General features: G+C 42.1%; 1 long non-coding RNA gene and 1 pseudogene across 1 annotated transcript in view; one reads left to right on the plus strand and one right to left on the minus strand.

Moving 5' to 3' along the window:
* Positions 1-21,910, minus strand: part of LOC122447585 — a 172,539-nt gene that overhangs the window by 8,087 nt on the left and 142,542 nt on the right. The window lies entirely within an intron of this gene.
* LOC122447583 lies at positions 10,967-11,778 on the plus strand (annotated as a pseudogene).

Here is a 21,910-nt window from a genome sequence, read left to right on the forward strand (position 1 = left end):
CCTTTGAAAATATGAAAAATGAAGAAATGGGAAGGTGTCAAACATCCTGCAAAAATGACAAAGCATGATCAAACTGTCTTCAATGTCCACTAAAACACTGATCATTATTTTGCCATGAGAAAAATGTACTATATTGGCAGAGTCACAATTCTGGTATATCCACCATGTATATTTTAACCTTCATTAGACTTTAATATAGCATATTTCATTTTTATAACTTGATGTGTCAAACTGTAATGGTTTCCCACCTGAAGGGATCTTTGAGGACTTTGTATGTACCCTTTGAGATGGCAATATTTTTTCTTAGCTTTTAGTTAAAGCCATTTGTGATTAACAGAAACAAAGACTCATTCACTGCGTCTATGCCAACAACTAGTTAGTTGTTCACCAAGTGAATTTTTCTTTCTCCCCAAGCACACTTCTGGGCAACATGTCACAGCTGGCTTTGCAGTTGAATAGAGCCCTGTGACTGGGTGTTGGTCAATAGAATATGAATGGAATGAACAGTATATGAATGGTAATAGTGTGTGAATAGAAATGTATATGACTTTCAGGGCTCACATACACACTACTCTCTCTTTTCCCCCCTTGCACCTAGTGAAAGAGAAGTCTAAAAAGAAAGGAAAAGATCTAGTGCCTACATTGCTGCTTGGAGGAAACCTACCCAGTAGACCCAGCCAACCAGGTAAAGGCTTTAATACGTGTGACAAATAAACTTTATTTTGGCTTTCTAATCCAAATTTTAAACTTTGAAACGTTAAAGTTCTGTTTTATAGTAGTTGGCCTGTTCCAACTAATTCACCAGTCTGAGAAAATTAATGTTCTTCTATAGGTCTTCGCCAAAGTGTGCTGGAATGGGAAACCAAGCTGCTGGGAACTGGTGTGAATATAGACACCTACTATTTTCTCCAATTTTCTGTCACTCATTCACAAAGGTCCAGACTAATATAATATAGCCCTGGCAAAGATACTATGAATATTCAATTCAAAAAAACATTTAGTAGGCAAAGCTGTGTGCCAGAAACCAGGAAGTCTTCCTTTGATTAATCACTAGATGGGAGTGGTAAATACTTGTCAAGAAAAAGGGTGGGGACCCAGAAAATGCACAGCTTAATAAAATAATTAACTAAAAGCTTGGGTAGGCAGAAACAAACCAGGTATGAAGAAATTGAGGAGGAAGGAAGGAGGAATACCATTAGAAGGAAGTTCAGAATAGGAATAGGAACAGGATGGAACTTGAACCAATTTCTGGAAGCACATCAGAGGATTTTCAAAGGGACACTGAGGTCTTGCCCAGGGATGAGGAGAAAACAGGATCAAGCACCAATGTTGGATCTGATCCCTTCAGACTTATCATCATCATTCCCCTTCTTCAATTTTCCTTCATAAATCTTATTTTCTACCCCTTTAATTGTCATTTCATTCCCTTATAGTAGATACAGTGCTAAGTCACTTCAGGCATGTCCAACTCTTTGCAAATCTATGGACTGTAGGCCACCAAGCTCCTCTGTCCATGGGATTCTCCAGGCAAGAATACTGGAGAGGGTTGACATGCCCTGCTCCAGGGGATCTTCCCGACCCAGGGATCAAACCCAAGTCTCTTGAGTCTCCTGCATTGACAGGCAGGTTCCTTACCACTAGTGCCACCTAGGAAGCCCTTAGCTCCCTTTTTAAGTAGATAGTCTATTTCCTGGTTTTGTATAGATGATTTTAATTGTAGTCCCTTAAACTAGATACAAGCTGGAAGACTAATGAGGAGAAGCACCTCCCCATGCTTTCCCAAGCCATGCTCCATAGTCACCTGTCAAGGTACACCCCAGGTGTCTTGTCAGAGTCTTAAGGGAACTGTCAAATGAATCAAGCAGCAGCAATTTCTGGATCTTTTTCTACCACAGTGAAGCACAGATCATTGTGTAGAGCCTTGAATTTCTATGCAATCCTTTTGGTAAAATATGAAAAAAAATCCTGTCCTAATTGTTGTGACTCTTTGGAATTGGCTGCCACCAAGCAAGGTTGAGCAATCTATTTCTCTGAAGGGAACACCCATCTTTCTGGGAAAATTTAGGCACATTCCTTCCTAGAAAAGAAGGGAGGGGCTAGGTGACCTTTGGCAGATTTTTTAAACCCATCTAAAAAGTTTTTCTTCAGACTGTCTAATTAGCTGCATTGTATGTCAACCATTGAAATAAGCCTGGATTGGACCTCAAATCCTGCATTAGCCCCACTTTACAACCTTTCAGATACTTTTCCACGAATGAGAGTGAAGTGTTTGTCACTCAGTCATGTCCAACCCTTCTGAGACCCCATGGACTGTAGCTGGCCAGGCTCCTCTGTCCATGGGATTTCCCAGGCAAGAACACTGGAGTGGGTAGACATTCCCTTCTCTAGATCTTCCCAACCCGGGGATCAAACCCGAGTCTTCTGCACTGCAGACAGATCCTTTACCATCTGAGCCACCAGGGAAGCCCATTTTACAATTATGACATGGTATGGTTGTGAGAATTTTTATTTGATGTTGCCCATTGGTTTGATGTCTTCAAACCATTCACAGTGTCTTTATGAATACATCTTTTAGCCCTGATACTTAGTTTGGTAATAGCCTCACTTGCATAGCCAGGTAGATCACTTTATCCAAGGCTTCCAAGACTTGGATACTGTGGGCCTAGAACTAGTGCTTTTGTTCAAAGAATAACTAGGCAGAGACTGGAATCTTGACCTTATCCCTTCTGAGTCAAACATGTTTGAGTAGCCTAGGTAACTCTGCCCTCTGGATCTTTATTTCTGAAATGGGTGCATTAATTAGACCAGGTTTCTTTCATCTTTACTCCTTTGGATAGAAATAGAGAAGGATAGTTACACAGGTAGTTTTAGAAGTCCCACTAGGGGATTGTAGATAGAGAGGGAAATTTAGGGAACTTTGGGAGACCACTGTAAGCTCAGAAAGCTATGGGAAGGAAGGAAGTAGACTTATTTAACTACAAAGTCATCAATAAAAGCACGAGACATACTCCAGGTTATTAAGTAAAAAAACAATGAGGCCTGCATCCTGCTGATGAAGTCTAGCAAGAAACTGATCCTTAGAACCAAGGACAAGAATATAAGGGAAAGGTAACTTTGCAAAGTAAGAGACCCTCATTATACTGAAACCTGAGACTACTTAACATACTTTAGTCTATGTTACCACCCTCCTACTGATTTGAATAAGCATGGAGACAGTCCTAGTTCAACTTCATAGGGTCATATACTCTCCTGCCCAGTGCAAAAGAAGAACTAGGGAGGTCAGCCTGACATCTACTGAAAGAACAAGGAAGAAGGTGGTCTTCCCTCTCCCCACTTCCTTTTCTTTAAGATTAATTGAAGGATAATTGCTTTACAATATTGTGTTGGTTTCTGCCATACATCAACATGAGTCAGTCATAGGTTATTCATATGTCCCTTCCCTCTTGAACCTCCCCCCCACCCTTTTGCATCCCTCTAGATTGTCACAGAGCCCTGACTTGAGTTCCCTGAGTCATATAGCAAATTCCCACTGGCTGTCTAGTTTTACATATGGTAGTGTATGTTTCCATGCTACTCTCTCCATTCGTCCCACCCTCTCCTTCCCCCTATCACCCTGTGTCCATAAATCTGTTCTCTATGTCTGCCTCTCCACTGCTGCTCTGCAAATAGGTTCATCACTACCATCTTTCTCGATTCCGTATATACGCGTTAGTATACGATTATTTGTTTTCCTCTTTCTGACTTACTTCACTCTGGTATAACAGGCTCTAGGGTCATCCGCATCATTAGCACTGACTCCAGTGTGTTCCGTTTGATGACTGAGTAACATTCCATTGTATATACATACCACATCCTTCTTTACCCTTTCATCTGTCGATGGACACCAAGGGAATGGTTATAATTAAGAGACTGGGTTCGAGTCCCACTCTGAGGTACAGCGTTTCACTCTGACTCTCCTCACCTCATCCAGCGGGGCAAGGTGGGCTCTCTTTGTGTGCATCCTCACCCTCAGGAGAGAGGGCATTTTTAAGCATAATATTGAGAACTTTCCGACCTTCCAATCTAAAGGAAACATTCAGTTCTCCATTACAATGCCCTGATTTATTTTCTTCATAGAATTTATCATCACCTGAAATTATCTTCTTTTAAAGAAAGTGTTGGTTCACTTGCCAGCCACTTGCACCCCCCGTACATACACACATATTAAAACAATCTCCACATCTGCTCGTTCACCACTGTATAGTACAGTACCCAGTACACTGTGCATGCTTAGTCACTCAGTCATGTCTGACTCTTTGCAACCCCATGGACTGTAGCCCGCCAGGCTTCTCTGTCCATGGGGATTCTCCAGGCAAGAATACTGGAATTGGTTGCCATGACCTCCTCCAGGGGATCTTCCCGACCAAGGGATCAAACCTGGATCTCCTGCATTGCAAGCAGATTCTTTACCATCTGAGCCACTAGTGAAGCCCACCTCGTACACAGTAGTCACTTCATTATTAAGTGAATAAATTCAAAATGCACCATGAGAAATGATCAGTAGTAGATTTGTTGGTCTTATGGGTGCTTCTCAATAATGGGAAAACACAATATAAAGAGAACTTACTAAGATAGGTAAAGTAGTGTTGTGATATAAAGTCAGGACTGTGAGGCCAGGCAGAGGACCCAGTGGAAATGAGGATGAGACTCTGTGAGCCCATAAAGGACTAAGGTGCTACCCCATCCCTGCCACTGTCTCTGCCTTTCGTAAGAGGGGCCACAGAAGAGCTCACTTTCTCCACATGAAGAAACGACTTTCACTCAGGCTGACCCAAAATAGAGTCAAACCACTGACCAGGAAACACCTGACTCTCAGTGGAGTCCAGTTACATGGACTTTTCACCATGAAATTTCACTCTTACTGAACCAGCCACCTCCTGGGAGTACTTGAAACTCCTTTCTGCAATAGATTTGGCAGGGAAAAATAATTAAGGAATCTTTCCAAAGCCAGGGTCAGCACTGCCCAGGATGCATTTAACAATAAAAGTTCTGTGTATACATATAACCACTCTTTTATTAGATTCTTTTCTCATATAGGCCACTACAGAGTATTAAGTCAAGTTCCCCGAGCTGTACAGTAAGTCCATATTAATTTTTTATTTTGTGTACAGTGGTGTATAAATGTCAATCCCATTCTTCAAATTTATCCCCCCTTACCTCCTGATAACAATAAGTTTATTTTCTACATCTGTAACTCTATTTTTATTTTATAGATAAGTTCATTTGTACTCTTTTTTTTTTTAAGATTCCACATATTATACAATATTTATCTTTCTGTGTCTGACTTACTTCACTCAGTATGACACCGTCTAGGTATTGCTGCAAAGGGCATTATTCCAGGTTTTTTTGTTTGTTTTTTTTTAATGGCTGCTGCTGCTGCTGCTAAGTCACTTCAGTTGTGTCTGACTCTGTGTGACCCCATAGACAGCAGCCCACCAGGCTCCCTCATCCCTGGGATTCTCCAGGCAAGAACACTGGAGTGGGTTGCCATTACCTTCTCCAATGCATGAAAGTGAAAAGTGAAAGTGAAGTCGCTCAGTCGTGTCTGACTCCTAGCGACCCCATGGACTGCAGCCTACCAGGCTCTTCCATCCATGGGATTTTCCAGGCAAGAGTACTGGAGTGGGGTGCCATTGCCTTCTCTGTTTTAATGGCTGAGTAATGGCTATACAGTCCATGGGGTCACAAAGAGTCAGACACAACTGGGTGACTGAACAACAACAATGGCTATATACCAGAAACTAATGCAACATTGTAAACAACTATAGTCCAATAAAAATTTAAAATGACAAGTAAATAGAAATTTTAAAATAAATTTTAGAAAAGCAATAAAAGTTCTGTCTCACCCATCCTTGCCTTTGCCCTGTTTATGGCTTACTCCACTTTTGTGCTAATAACTTTCCTGAAACTTCCAAGTGGGGTTGTGCTTGCATTATAAATGCTTTCACCTTTAAATTCAACACAATGCTACAAGTTATTGATTATTCTCCGTAATGATTGTTTTATTTTAAATTAGTTTATCTGTGGAAGAATTAATCATTTATGAAATTTTTCTGTCAAAACTTAACAAGAGACTCATAATAAAAGTGAACTAATTAAGAAGGAAAATTCTAGATGCTTTATATTCTGTCAAAATATGTCTAGGCTCTTGGAGTCATATTTTCTCACCTTTTACCACCATTCTGTGGGGAAAGACAACTCTTCTAAAATAAATCTCATGCGAGTTTTTGAATGGTAATTTGAATTTTGAAACATTGGATAAATTACTGTGACTCTACTTTAAAAAAATGGAAAAATCATTCTCACTAGAGTATTTCTGGCATGAATCTTTGACACATAAAGATATTTATGATAGTTATTATCTCAGAAAGTAAACAGAAAAATAAACAACTTTTGAAGGCATTATTAGCCTACTTTAAGTAAGTAGGCTACATTAGCCTACTAGCCTACTTTAAAAAGCCTTCTATTAGCCTACTTCAGAAAAATAAAAGAACAGTAAGATTCAAATATTCATAAGGGAACAAGAAATATATCACTGATTGGTGGGGTTCACCTTAGCAAAAGAAAATATTTCATAAATATCTTTAATTTGATGCCCGGCAGTACATTTTAAAATTTGTTCAGTAATAAAAAAGACATGATAATATCACATCTTTAACATCATGTACACTATATCCAAAAAAGAAATTTCCTAAAATGATAACAGTATTTTTCTTATTTTTCCTTCCATATTTGCAATTATAAAACAAATGCTAGATGCAACTTTTTTTTATGAATTCAGAGCCACACAAATACGTCTGAGTTGATGGTCTACCAAGAGAAACATCTTAAAAGAAGCAAAAAAAAAAAAAAGCACTTTTGGTGACATTTTATTTGGCCTTAAAGCAGTGGGGACACAGAATTTTAAAGAAGTGGAATATATCTCCTTCTTAAATTAGGAAAAGGGATGAAAATGAAGATGCAGCTAGAGTCTTTTTAAAAAAATAATGTTTTTGCCTGTGCTGGGTCTTTCTTGCTGCATGGGCTTTTCTCTTGGTGCAGAGCCTGGGCTCTAGGGTGCGAGGGTTCAGTAGTTGCAGCATGTGGGTTCAATAGTTGTGGCTCCCAGGCTCCAGAGCACAGGCTCAATAGTTGTGATGCACGGACTTAGTTGCCCTGTGGCACTTGGAATCATCCTGGACCAGGGATTGAACCCATGTCTCCTGCATTGGCAGGTGGATTCTTTACTACTAAGCCACCAGGGAGGCCTAGAGATATTTAAATTCTTTTTCCCTTTTTAAATGTATTTTTTAAACTGTGATAAAATATATATAACATAAATGTTGCCATTTTAACCATTTTTAAGTGCATAATTCTGTGGCTTTAAAGTGAATGCACCATGTTGTTATGTAAGCATTACCTCTACCTATCTCTAGAACGTTTTTATCTTCCCAGACTTTAGCTCTACACCCATTAAACACTAACTCTCCATCCCCTACTTCCCCAGCCCCCAGCAATCACTATCCTACTTTTCATCTCTGTGAATTGAACTATTCTAGGTACCTTACGAAAGTGGAACATACAATATTTGTCCTTTTGTGACTGGCTTATTTCACATAGCATAATAGCCTCAACATACATCTATGTTGTAGTATGCATCAGAATTTCATTCCTTTCTAAGGCTGAAAAATAGTCCACTGTCTGTAGTAGCCACCACATTTCCTTTGGTCATCCATCTGCCCATGGGTACCTGCTTTGCTTCCATCTTTTGGCTCTTGTGACTTATGCTGTTTCAGTTCAGTTCAGTCACTCAGTCGTGTCCAACTCTTTGTGACCACATGGACAGCAGCACACCAGCCCCCTCATCCATCACCAACTCCCGGAGCTTGCTCAAACTCATGTTCATCGAGTTGGTGATGCCATCCAACCATCTCATCCTCTGTCGCCCCCTTCTCCTCCTGCTGTTTAAACTCTTTTTAAAAAGTTTCTTGTAAAAGCAGAAGTTTCTTGTAAAATATTGGCTAAAAAAATTTCTCAATAAGAGAAAACTGACACCTTTTATTTCAGGTGGAAACCTATATGGTCAAAGAAGAAACTGCATGCTATTCAGTAATCCTGTTAATACAATCACCTTCCTGCAAGTTAAGGGTCATTTCACTAGAGAAAAAGTGTACTATCCTTTTAACCAACCTCCCTCCAGATCACCAAACAGTTTTAGAATTCATGTGATATAGAGATTGGATAACATCCTCCTTTGGTTACAAAATTTGAGCCACTGAAAGGTGACAACCATTTGCCAAATTCACCAAGAATAGTAACAAGAACAGAGAAGGAATCCTTGTCTTCTAATTTTCCATGGAATTGGGTTTACACCAATTCTGTGGATACATGTAAGCCTCAGAGTCACAACGGTCCAAATGGGGGTAGATTTTAGGATGAATTCAGGCCTACCTTAAACTCCACACTGGGAGGTTGATTATTCAGATTTCATTTTAATATGATCGCTTGCAATCAAGTTTTAAATGATGGACTCCCAAAACGTTCGCATGTGTTATGCAAGACACCATAAAGATTATCTTGGGCAATCTGTCAATTTACATCAGGCCAAGAAGGAGTGTTTTCCCATCACATCATATAGCCAGTTGCCTTAAATCATTTTGGGAAGAACAACGGAGATGGGTTAATTAGTAACATCCTACGTCTCCTTTTATGTCTAAAAGGATGATTCTAGCATAATTTGATGGTTTTCAAGGCAGCACACTAGGAAGTTTCATATTTTCAGGCTGCAGAAACTGAGTCCCATGAAGTTGAAAGAATCTGAACCTTTCATCTCAGGAACTGCTATTAAAATGGATGTGTTTATCAAAGGACAGATCTTGTTGATAGCTCATCTGATTGAACCCTTCTTGGAGACGAGCTATCCATATGGGAGAACCATCACATTGCTCAGTAATACATGCAGTTCCCTTCTTGCAAGTCTAGGGCTATTTCCTTAGATGAAAATTATGGTCCTACCCTCCTGTGAGCGCCTTTCCTTCCAATCACTGTCTTAATGTTGCCCCTCAGTGTGATTTCATCTGAAAGGCAAGGAGGAGTAACTTTCAGGTTTCATGCTATAAGGAAATCATAATGAAATCCTCCGCCGTTGCTTCTAAATTTCTGCCACTCAAAGGTGACATCTTATCATCTGTTTAAAAATACTGTGCTCAGTCTCTCAAACAATGTCACACAAAAAGAGCAAGCAAAAGGAAAAGAAAAGTCATTCACCTTTCTGTCTAATAAAGGATTCAACGTTTGTAGCAAATGCTGAGCAAACAGGTATTTCTTGCTTTAAGTCATCGGGGGGTATAGAAAGATTCCCTTCACAATTCCAAACTTGTAAAATCAATAAATTATGGAAATTATTATTTATATTGCACAGAAATTCTTATGTTTTTCATATAAGGGCTCACTAAGCCTCAATTCTGCCTTCAGAATCTTGGATGAGTTCATTTCATTGACATTACTTTCTTGTGTTTTGTTTTAATAATGTAGGTTACAGCCACAACAACAAAAGCAAAGGAGTCTGGAAAATAAGATTCTCAGGTTTCCAGCCCTGTGATGAAGGGAGAGTATAAAAGTATGGAAATAAATGCCAATTTTATATATACATGTAAATTATATATATATATATTTACATATATAAAAATTATATATATATTTATATAGGCTTCCCTGGTGGCTCAGATGGTAAAGAAATTGCCTGTGATGCAGGAGACCCAGGTTCCATCCCTGGGGAAAGATCCCCTGGAGAAAAGAATGACTACACAATCCAGTATTCTTGCCTGGAGAATTCCATGGACAGAGGAGCCTGTATATATAGAGGGAGTCATATATACATTGGAGACAGTCATAATACAGAATATTTTCAATGTCATACACAGACACGCACATACACGCATCTGCCAAGTTGGGTAGAGGTTTTCCCTTTCTCACTTATCAGCTGTGCTAGCCTAAGGTCACATCATCCATACAGAAGGTTTCCTACATGGAACTATCTCTAGACTCTTTCACAGAGATGGTTGTAAACACCGCGTTGTGAACATCCACCCACTTATTTTATTCTTGTACCCTCTGGTTAATGTTGTCACAGTTATGTAGCAATGCAGAGCTCACAAAAATTAAAAGAGAAAGCAAAACACACACACATAAAAAGCCAGTTAAGGTTGGCTATTCCATTTATGAATTAGATGAAGGAGGCTTTCTTCCTAAGACTGTCTAGAGCAGCCAGCTGGCTTGCATATATAAGCCAGTTTCAGCATGTGCTCTTGTGTTTGCATCTGAGTAGTTTCTTATTTTGCAATATTTCTTGAATATCCACCCTAAAGCAAGACAAAGAGAAACCACAGACATTTCCCTGGATGAACATAGTTTTAGTTAGTTTCCTGAGCATATATTGAGCAGGAGGAACTTTACATACATTTATGTACATCGTTAAAATAAATCTTCAAGGCAAATATTATCCTCATTTTACAAAAAAAATTAAAAAATAGAAACTAAGTATCTTGCAAAACCCCAATTCCAGTCTAATTACTGCTAACACAGAAACACATAAGAAAGTAGCACACCCACAAGCTCATCTGAAGAGCAGAACGAACGCAGAGCAAAGCAGAGCAGGAGATGGTTGAAGACGAGTACTCAGAAAACCACTGCTTACTGAAGCAAATCAATTACCCCTGATCCCTTTTAAAAAGCAGAAACATAACACTTACACAAAACTCTTGCACTAATGCCTTATGACACTTAAAACAGTTATGTTTTAAATTTACATAATTGCTAATTTAGCATTCACTTTTGCTTTCTAACATGTCAACTTTCTCCTAACAATGGATCAGGCTGTGCTCGTCGTCTGGTCAGCCTTGGGAGCTGTTGGGATCTGTGGGAACAGAACAGGCTCTTGGCCAGTCAGATGGCTTCTCGGCGGCCAGCCGTGGGGGCTTCCCTGCGTCGGCGGTCTCTCCAGAACCAGGAGCGCTTGGAGGAGAGCAAGGCCCTGCAGCCTGTAGCCGGCCACCCGGACACCTCCAGCGGGGCCCTGGGCTCCCTGTGCAGACAGTTCCAGAGGCGGCTGCCCCTGACAGCAGTCAGCCTCAACCTCGGGGAGGGCCCCTCCTGGAAACACCTGGAAACCCCAGAGCCAGGGCAGCAGGGCCTCCAGGCTGCAGCTCGCTCAGCTAAGAGCACCTTGGGTGCCATGTCCCAGAGGATCCAGGAGTCCTGCCAAAGTGGCACCAAGTGGCTGGTGGAAACCCAGGTGAAAGCCAAGAGGAGGAAGAGAGGGGCCCAGAAGGGCAGTAGCCCCCCCAGCTCTCAGCCTGAGCTAGAGGAGCACCTGGCTATCTGTGACCGCCCTTGCCCACTCATCCCTGGACCCCTGGGAGAAATAGTACCACCGCCTCTCTGCCCAGATGGGCCCCCGTGCCCACCCTTGGCGACGGTCCAGGAGGGAGGCTGCCTTCCGGAGCCCTACTCCTCAGCAGAGCCCCTCTGCTCCCCCAGCAAGTCTGACAGTGACCTGGAGTCCGTGGGGGCAGGAATCCGGCATCTCCAGGTGTCCCAAGAGCTAGATGAGGCCATCGTAGCGGAGGACAGTGGCGACATGACTTTCTCTCATCCGAGACTGAGGACAGCGCCCTTCAGGATCCACACCTCCCAGGAGTTCTTGGAGGACCCAGGAGCTGGTGGTGCCCCTGAGCTGCCGCAAACAAGGACGTGACTCACAAGGCCCCAGCTGGGGGCTGCTTGGGGGCCTCTGCTCTCCTGCTTCAGCTACCTCCCGGCCCGCCAGGGACCACCGCCACAGCCTGCAAGAGACTCAGGGAGATCTCGGAGGGGTGGGGGGAACCATTCATTCGACTTCCCTTTGGGGCTTAGGAACTCAATGTATGAGCTTTACAGTAGCATTGTCTGTAACGTGAAGTGCAGATGGCAGGTAATATTTGAGAGCTTGAGCTATGAATCCAGGAGTGGGGTCTACAAAGAGTTAGACGATATTATCACCAGTGCAGGGGCGTGTGAGAACCCAGATTTAGCCCTACTTCCCACACAAGAACCCCAGAAGGAGGGATGGGAGAGGTTTCCAGGCCCCAAGATCCTGGGTCCACAGGGACCTATTCTCATTCTCAGCACAGGGCACTGTGAGCATAGAGGGCATACACTATTCAATAGTGATTTCTGCCCTTTGTAAATTATTTAAGAAATCTGCTTTGTCATTTTATTAAAAAGAAACCAGTGTATGACTTTCCTGGATAACACTACTTTTTCATAAAAAAGACTCTTTCTGTAAAACACACACACACACACACACACACACACACAATGGATCATGTATTGATGAATTAGTATTATGCACTAAATTTTGACACCATACCCATAAAAGCATTAAGAATTAAGAATCTGTGACTTTAGAGGGCTTCCACTATGGCTCAGATGGTAAAGAATCTGCTTGCAATGCAGAACACCCAGGTTTGATCCCTGGGTCAAGAAGATCCCCTGGATAAGGGAATGACTACCCACTTCAGTATTCATGACTGGAGAATTCCATGGAACAAGGAGCCTGAAGGGACACAGTCCATGGGGTTGCAAAGAGTCAGACATGACTAAGTGATTACTTCCAAGGAAAATTTGATGTTTAAGCTTGGACATATTATTATGTTTAAGCTTGGACGTATTACGAAGGACAATGTGGTATGACCAGAGTTCACAGGATTCAGCTACAGCAAAGATAAAGTTCACCTTGACTGGCATAGGTACTAACAGTCCCAAGTTCCTGCCATTCATTAAGTTTACAGACTGGCCTCTATAAATCACTGGTCAATTTTAGCCTCTCCAGTTCTGCCATCCTGGGAGCAGACCCAGTCAAAACATAGGGGACCATGAATAATAATCTAATAAATAAAACAGCTAATTTGGAAATTTTAGGTCACAACCACTTTCTTGCATGTAGGAGTTTTGTACTGCCTCAAGAAACTATTCTATGGTTTCTTCAGTTCATCACAAAAGTTATCATTTCCAAGATGAAAAGTTGCCTTAAATTTTCCTTAAAGTTCTTTTCAGCCCTTATTGTAGGCTAATTTTCAACATGGATTTGACTACAAAGACTTTATGCATCCAAAATAACAAATTCAGGCAATAGGTTTAGTTATTTTGGTGACATATAGATACAATTTTAAGAGCTAATTCACCATCTTCCAACAAGACTGGAATCACCATGACTGAATTTTATTGTCCACCTAAAATCACCAAGCAAACTTTCAAGTGGAATAAAACATGACTTGGCTAAAAGCAGCAAGTGGATGCAGGTCTCATGACCCAAGGCAGTGGTTCTCAAACATCCTCATCCTAGCTCCAGTCATTATAATCTTATATAATGGGACCCCAACTCAACCTCAACCACATACACACAAAGCAATTTTTATCCTTTGAGATGAAGAAATAGCAATTCTACATTGATCAAATGGTAAGATTTTTTTTCCCCATAGCTACATACAACCCACCTTGGGTTGGGTAGACAAAAGTAAGAGATAATCACAAGGCCTCCTTGTCACAAATATAATCACATCTTCTACTAAAGGACTATGCTAAAGCTACCTGAGTCAACTCTATCAAAAAGATTCATGATAACAATACATGTTTACAGGAGAATTTTTCTTAAAACTGAAATTTCTTAACAATCACTTAAGAAACACTATTAGTCTCTTACTCTTTCCTCTTTCCCAATAACTAAATATGAATGTAATTGGCTCCATACAACTATAGGTAACTATGTTTCTCTGAAATGTAATCACTTACATTATTTTTGTACTATAATTGTTGTGGATCTGCCTGTCATCTCTCTTCAACAAAAGATAGAAGTTTTTTCTTTTTCTTTCCCCACTGACCTATGTCCTCCACATTCTTTAGGGTATACTCAATGGTATCTCATAAACAAAAATCCCCCAAATCAAAAAAAGTATTTTAATTGCTTTCACTTCTTTTCCAATCTCTGAAATACCAGTTTTAATGTTCTTTTCATTAATAACACCAATTTAATATGACATTAAGAAGAAATATGTAAGCAATTAAAATTTTTTCAAACTAGAAATTTTATTTTGACATGTGTTGTAATTGCCAACCTTCTTTGTTCCAATTATGAATTTAAGCAAGTGACATTTACCTCCAGCTCCTCAAGAAATATCTTTGCTTGCATGTTTAAAGTCTGAATGTCATCTACTAACAAAATTTGGATCACCATTATTTAATTTTCTGGTATAAGTCCTGACCCCATAGATTGCTAATTCTCTCTTCTGTATATGCTCTTTCTTGTCAAGTATGGTTTCCTCAAGGACAGGAGTAACATTTTGTTCCTATGAACACACAGGGACTGGCAGACTCCATGATGTTTATTGATGATTCACTGTATCTTATAAACTATCCTGGTCTAATATTCACATCAAAGGGATAATGGTAGTTTACATCTTCTCAGTGATTAAAGTCCCTATCTTCTATTCCAAAGAGAATACTGTAAAATTTTCCTCTACTTTCCTTGGGAAAAAGAAAAAGAGGTACAAACACATAGGAGCAAAAGCTGGAAAATATTATAGCACACAGAATAGCATTTATAAACCATTACTAAAATCATGTAGTTGTATAAAACAAGTAGTAGAAGTGCCACAATATAAAGTGACATTTTGCAGAGTCAAGCTCATTTTTAGTAACCTAAAATATATGTTACCCACGTATTTGTTTGTTTCTCTTTAGTTGCTAAGTCATGTCTGACTCTTTGCAACACCATGGATTGTAGCCCACCAGGCTCATTTGTCCATGGGATTTTCCAAGCAAGAATACTGGGGTGAGTTGCCAGTTCCTTCTCCAGGGGATCTTCCCAACCCAGGGGTTGAAAGTCGTGTCTGACTCTTTGCAACACCATGGATTGTAGCCCACCAGGCTCATTTGTCCATGGGATTTTCCAAGCAAGAATACTGGAGTGAGTTGCCAGTTCCTTCTCCAGGGGATCTTCCCAACCCAGGGGTTGAAAGAGTATATTACAGAATGAACATACCAGAATGAATTTGTTATGTGCGAATTACCTACATATATTCACACATAGGGAATACATTCTGATCTATAGTGTAACATTGTGTGTGTGCTCAGCCGTGCGTGACTCTTTGCAACCCCATGGACTATGGCTCGTGAGGTTTCTTCTCTGTCCATGGAATTTTCCAGAAAAGAATACTGGAATAATGTAATATACTCTTCCATAAAAGTATTACATCAGGTGTTGTTCTACTGGACTTAAGGCAGAGAAGATATACTAAGCACCTGGGTCAAGACTTAGAGAGAGAGTCAGAAAAAAAAAAAAGAGAGAGTCAGAATCTGAGTTAGAAGTAGCTACCCTTTCAATCAAAAAGGGATAAGGAATCTTATTTTTTAAGAGCCCATTAGATGTGTAATAAGCAGATGAGGATGAGATGGTTGGGTGGCATCACTGATACAATGGACAGGAACTTGAGTGAACTCTGGGAGATAGTGGGGCATGTGGAGGCCTGGCGTGCTGCAGTCCATGGGGTCACAAAGAGTCAGACATGACTTGGAAACTGAACAAGAAGAAGCAGAAGAATAACTCCTTAAAATATATCCATGTCTTTATCCTGGGGTCAGTAAATATATTGTCTCACATGGCAAAAGAGATTTTAAAAATGTGATTAAAATAAGGATCTTGAGCTGGGGAGATAATTCTGTATTATCCAGGTGGGTCCTATGAAGCCACAAATATGCTTACAAGTGAAAGATGGATGCAAGAATTTAAGAGTCAGAGAAGGAGATATGATGAGGGAAACTAAGTCAGCGTGATGAGCATGAGAAAGACCTGATTGGCTTTGAGGATGCAAGAGCCACCACTGAAGGAATGCAGGCAGCCTCTAGAGTCAGGAAAAGGCCAAAGAAGAGTTCTTCCCTAGAGTTTCTAAAAGGAACACAGCCTCGATGACACTTTGATTTTAGCCCTGCGAGGCCCATTCCATACGCTCACCTCTATACTGTTTCAAGTCACTAAATTTGTGGTCCTGTGTTAGAGCAGTAAGTGCCCTACGACAAGAGAAGGAAAGTCACACGGCTCAAGATAGCCTGGAGTTAAAACTCCCCTCCAGGTCCCCCCCACCATTCTATGCAAAACAAAGAGCTCTCTCACCCAAAGGAAAAAATGGACATTAAGGTTGATTACATCCAGCTCCCAGCCAGTCCCAGCCTCTGGCCGATCTCTAGAATTCTTTGTCCCAGCCATTTAAGAGGTAACTAATCCGAACCACCTTGGAGAAGAACAGGCCCCCTTAAGACAGTAGATTTCCACATATATGCTTATATAAACTTACTCTTTTCTTGGGTTAGGGTAGCAGCTCACTAATCTGACTGCTGCTCCTTCTCACCTCATTAAAGGTGATCTGTTCCTGTAAAGTGCCGGTCTCGTTCTTTTTCTGAACCTCGCCTTCTCTAACTCCCTTTCCCTACATTTTTGGTTCCAAAACCTGGAAGGTTGAGGTTCCTTCTCGTTCTCCACAGCCAGCTCTTTGGAGCATGGAAACCTGCCGAACTCACTTTTCCGCGCGGGCTTTCAAGACCTCCTTGAGAGGATGCCCTGTGCCTTCGTGAGCGGTACAAGTTCTGTGTAAGGGCTTTATTGGTTTTCCATGTACCCTGAGGAATATTGGTCTCTCTCTCTCTTTTCTCTACACTTTCTTTTCTGCAAGATCGACCAACTCTAGGAGAGAGGCCTTTTTGCCATTCGACTTCCCTCCATCCACCACGAATTCTCACCTGACCCAGCAGCCTAGGTAAGTTCGGATGTTACTCTAGGGCACCATAGACTATCGTCCTTTCTGGGTTCCTAGGGAACCCTCTGGCCAAAAGGCCCTCTGGGGAGGTACTTGGGGCACAACCGTCCCTCCTTCAGAGTCTCTCTCTCTTTGCCCGGTCAAAAGATTAGGTGATGATCTTTTCTCTCAACTGGACAGTCGCTAGCCATTTGCTATGGGGTCAAGCCAATCCATCCCGCGGGACTCTCCCTTGGCCTGCGTAAAATGAAACCTCAAACCTTTACTCTTGACCTATCTCAAAGTTCATAAACTCGAGTCACTTTGCACTCAAATTTGGCCTCAATACAAGCTGGATAACCAAAACCGCTGGCCTGAGTTCTGGACTTTCAGTTTCAATATTTTATCAGATCTCACTAACTTCCTCAAATGGAATGGCAAATGGTTGGAGATCCCCTATATTCACTCCTTCTGGGACCTTAGAAGCTGTCCTTCTCTCTGCAAGGACTGTTCTACCTATCCAATCCTCCTCTCCTCTCTCTCCCCCTCCATTACAGAAGAATCCAAATCTAAAGTCCCTAAAAGGCCCCTAAACCCTCAACCCCCCATTTTAGTCTGGCGGATAAGCCTCCTCCCTACTGCCCTGGAGAGGAAACTTCCAGAGACGAGACCCCATCCTCTAGCCCTTCTTCCTCCAAAATAGGAAGCAATGACTCTGAAACCCCAAAAGAGATCTCCACCCCACCTCCATCGACCAGAACCTAAAGCAAACACATGTTTCCTCTCAGAGAGGTAGCGGGACTGGAGGCTTCATATGCCTTTCTCAATTTCTGATATGAGCCAAACTGAAGAAAAATTGGGATCTTTTTCAGAAAATCCTACTAGATACAGAAAAGAATTCCTCCGCCTTATGCAAGCATATCATTTGACCTGGAATGATCTTTTTTACATCCTAACACTTTAACCCCTGATGAAAAGGAATGGATATGGCAGGCAGCCAGACTCATGCTGATCAGCTCCATAACCAAGATAGGACTAATCCAGTCGCTGATGATGCAGTCCCTTTAACTGAGCCACGGTGGAAATATCAAGCAGGCAATGCCGGCAGCCGGTACCTGCATCATATGATTACCTGTTTATTAGAAGGAATACTTAAAAGCGCTCACATTCATGTTAACTACAATAAGATTAGGAAAGTGACTCAAGAAAAAGATGAAAATCCTGCCCTATTTCTTTCACGGCTTACTGAGGCAGTCCAGAAATACACTAATCTAGATATTTCCACCCCTGCCAGACTTCTGTACCTACACATCCAGTTCATAAGCCAGTCAGCCCCCGATACTCACCGAAAACTACATCAGTTAGAGAAGGGCCCTGAAACCCCTCAGCGAGATCTCCTAGAAATAGCCTTTAAAGTTTTCAACAATAGGGACGAAGAAGCGAAAAAAGAAAAAGAAAAGGAGAGAAAGGCCAAATATGCTTTATTCGCTACAGTTATCCAAGAAAAAAATTCAATCCCTTTGGCCCATCGACCTCGGCCCACCTGTATGGGATCTAACCCTCCAGGCCTCTGCTTCAGATATAACCAAATGGGACACTGGGCTAAGTCCTGCCCAAACCCCTGGCCACACACCAAACCCTGCCCCACCTGCAAACAATGGGGCCATTGGAAAATGGATTGTCCTCAGACACTACCCACCAAATCTCGGGGTCCACCCTAGGCCCAACAACAATGGGCCGGGAACCAGACTGAGGGGGGCCCTGGCACCCCAGATGGTTCCTCAGACGAGGTGAGAGATGATCCAATTGTGCCTGAATTATTCCAGTGACGGAGCCCAAGCTCCAGACCCCAAGTCCGCCGCATACAGATGGACCCAGAGTTTCAGGTAATTGGCACGGTGGCCGGACACAAAGTCTCGTTTGTAATAGATACTGCAGCGGCCTTTTCACTTTTGACCTCCTTTAAAGGCCCTCTCCAGCCTTCAGAAATGGCCACTGAAGGGGTCTCAGGTGTCCCTTTTTTATCCCAAATAACCCCTCCTCTCCTTTGTTCCTTTGGTAAGGCAACACTAACACATTCTTTTATAGTAGTTCCTCAATGCGCAATGGCATTGATGGGACATGATCTTCTGGCTAAGCTACAAACTTCAATAAACCTCCCATTCTTAGATCCCATATCAATTCTTTGCATCCAAATGGCACCCGAACTCTTGGCCAGCCCTTACTCCCAAAACCTGCCCCCTGACCTTCCCCCGATAGATCCTCAGGTCTGGGACACTGAAGCCCCATCGGTAGCCTGACACCATTCCCCTGTATAGGTTTTTCTTAAAAATCCCTCTCAGTTGATAATATACATGTTTCAGTGCTATTCTCTCAGATCATCCCACCCTCACCTTCTCCCATAGACTCCAAAAGTCTGTTTGGACACATTTGTGTCTCTTTTTCTGTCCTGCATATAACCTGCAAGAGTCCCAGAACCAATGCCCCACAGATACCAAAGACAACTGTGTACTTGAAATATTATTTCCTGGAGAAGAGTAAACAGGTTTTATTTAAAAATCTAATTTTCATACCCAAAAAAAAAAAAAAAATCCCTCTCAGGTAATAACCCAAACTCAGTATACCCTGACCACAGAATCCCTACAAGGACTTACACCAATAATCTCCAGACTGCTCAAAGCCAGCCTTTTGTGGCCTGTTTTCCTCATAATACTCCTATACCGGCAGTCAAAAAGGGACCCCACTCCTGGCATCTAGTCCAAGATCTTCACAGGGTCAATGAGGCCATAATACCCGTACACCCCGTGGCCACTAACCCCTACGCCCTTTTCTCGAATATTTCCCCTGATACACTCTACTTCATGGTATTGGACCTCAAAGATGCTTTCTTTACTATACCTCTACACCTCTCTTCATAGCCTCTATTTGCCTTCACCTGGACAGACCCAGACACGTATCAATCTCAACAATTAACTTGGACCATTTTACCACAAGGGTTTAGAGATAGCCCTCATTTTCTCGGTCAAGCCCTTCAAAGGGACCTACAAACTTTAGACCTAGACTCTACTACCTTACTCCAATATATAGATGATTTATTGTTATGTAGTTCCTCTCGCCATAACTGCCTAGTCCACACTGCGACAGTATTAAATGCCCTTGGCAACTGGGGCTACAGAGTCTCGCTCTCCAAAGCACAAATTGCTTCCACGGTGGTCAATTACATGGGATTTCTTCTCACTCCCACATCCAAAATAATTCCAGCTCAGAGACTTCGAGCCTTAACACAGACCCCCAGGCCCAAAACCAAGAGGGAACTTCTTTCTCTATTAGGTCTATTAAACTTCTTCCGAATATGGGTCCCAAATTTTGCCCTCCGCGCAAAACCTCTTTAGCAAGCTACTCGAGGAAACTTAGATGAACCCTTGTTGGCCTCCACCTCTCTCCACATCCCAATACAGACTCTTAGCAAACACTTACTACAGGCCAGGCCCCTTCTCTTTACTTACCTGATTATGTCAAGCCTTTTTTCCTTTTTGTACATTCTTGACAAGGACATGCCTTAGGGATCCTGTACCCCAAAAGGGGCCTCTAGCTTAGTTATCTAAACAACTTGATCTCATCACACTCAGATGGCCACCTTGTCTCCAGGCCTTAGCTGCAACTACCCCCTTAATACCTGAAGCCCCAAAACTAACCCAAAATTCTCCTCTAAATGTATGCTCACCTCGTTCCTTCAAAGATTTACTCTCTCATCGGGCTTTCCTTTCTCTGCCCCCTGCTTGACTACAGATCCTCCATGCACACCTCCTCAACTCATCCCTTTCTTTTATGCCTTGTAAACCTCTTAATTCTGCTAGATTACTCCCTACACCAGATCTAGAAGCAGGACACCTATCTCCTGACTGTGTTCAGACTTAGATATGACACTTAATCCCTTTGAACATATAACCAATCAGCCCCTTACTGACCCCACAGTCCCATCCTGGTTCATAGATGCCACTGCCCAGAAACAAGCCCCATTTGGGGCTGGATATGCTATTAGTCCAGGGACAGCCCGACAAAGCTATCCCCACTCACCTCATCAAGTCAGCCACACTCCCAGCTCACACATCCTCACAACAGGTTGAACTGATAGCTCTTACACAAGCTTTGACCCTAGCCAAAGACCAAAAGATAAACATTTATACTGACTCCAAGTGTGTCTATATCATATTACATTCTAACATTATAATCTGGAGGGAGAGGGGATTCCTGACTCAGAAGGGCACACCTATTCTCAACGTTTCTTTTATTTCTGAACTCTTCCACGCAGCTCAGCCCCAAAACAAGCCGCTGTAATACATTACCAGGGACATCCAAGACATGGTCCTATCTCCTTTTACAACAATATAGCAGATCATGAAGCAAAGTGGCAGGCCGCCTCTGTTAGTCCTGTCTTTACTATAGCCCAAACTGATGAGCCTAACATCTGCACATTACTTTCACATTTACATTCTCTCTTCCACCCCTCTGCAGAAGTACTTAAGGCTCTCCTTCAGAACTTTATTGAGCTGACTAAGGCCGATGTGACTTATTTAAATAATCTGACCCAAACTTATACCATTTGTCAGCAGACAAATCCTAATTCTAACATTCTAACTACTAACACACGAGCCCCTACTGTGGCTCGCCTTATTCTTACTGAAATCCTTCCCAGATTTGGAATGCCTTTCTCTCTCCAGTCTGACAACAGGCCCGAGTTCTCATCCCAAATGACACAAAATAGTGCACAAGCCCTTCCAGTTCCTTAGAGGTTTCACATTCCTTTCTTTATCATCCCCGGTCTTCCCGTAAGGTTGAGAGAGCCAACCGTGTCCTAAACGTAACTCTGACCAAATTAACAACTGAACTTCATCAAGACTGGACTAAACTCCTCCCTTTAGCCCTTTTAAAGGTCCGGGCCTTACCAAAAAAACCCTTAAATATCAGTCCATTCAAGGCCATGTATGGGAGGCCCATGGTACCTTTAGGTCGTCCCCTCTCCCAGGACGGTCCCAAACTGCCATCCCACCTTCCTTGTCCTTTAC

Source organism: Cervus canadensis, chromosome 9 (assembly GCF_019320065.1).
Source record: "Cervus canadensis isolate Bull #8, Minnesota chromosome 9, ASM1932006v1, whole genome shotgun sequence".
Lineage (NCBI taxonomy): Eukaryota > Metazoa > Chordata > Mammalia > Artiodactyla > Cervidae > Cervus > Cervus canadensis.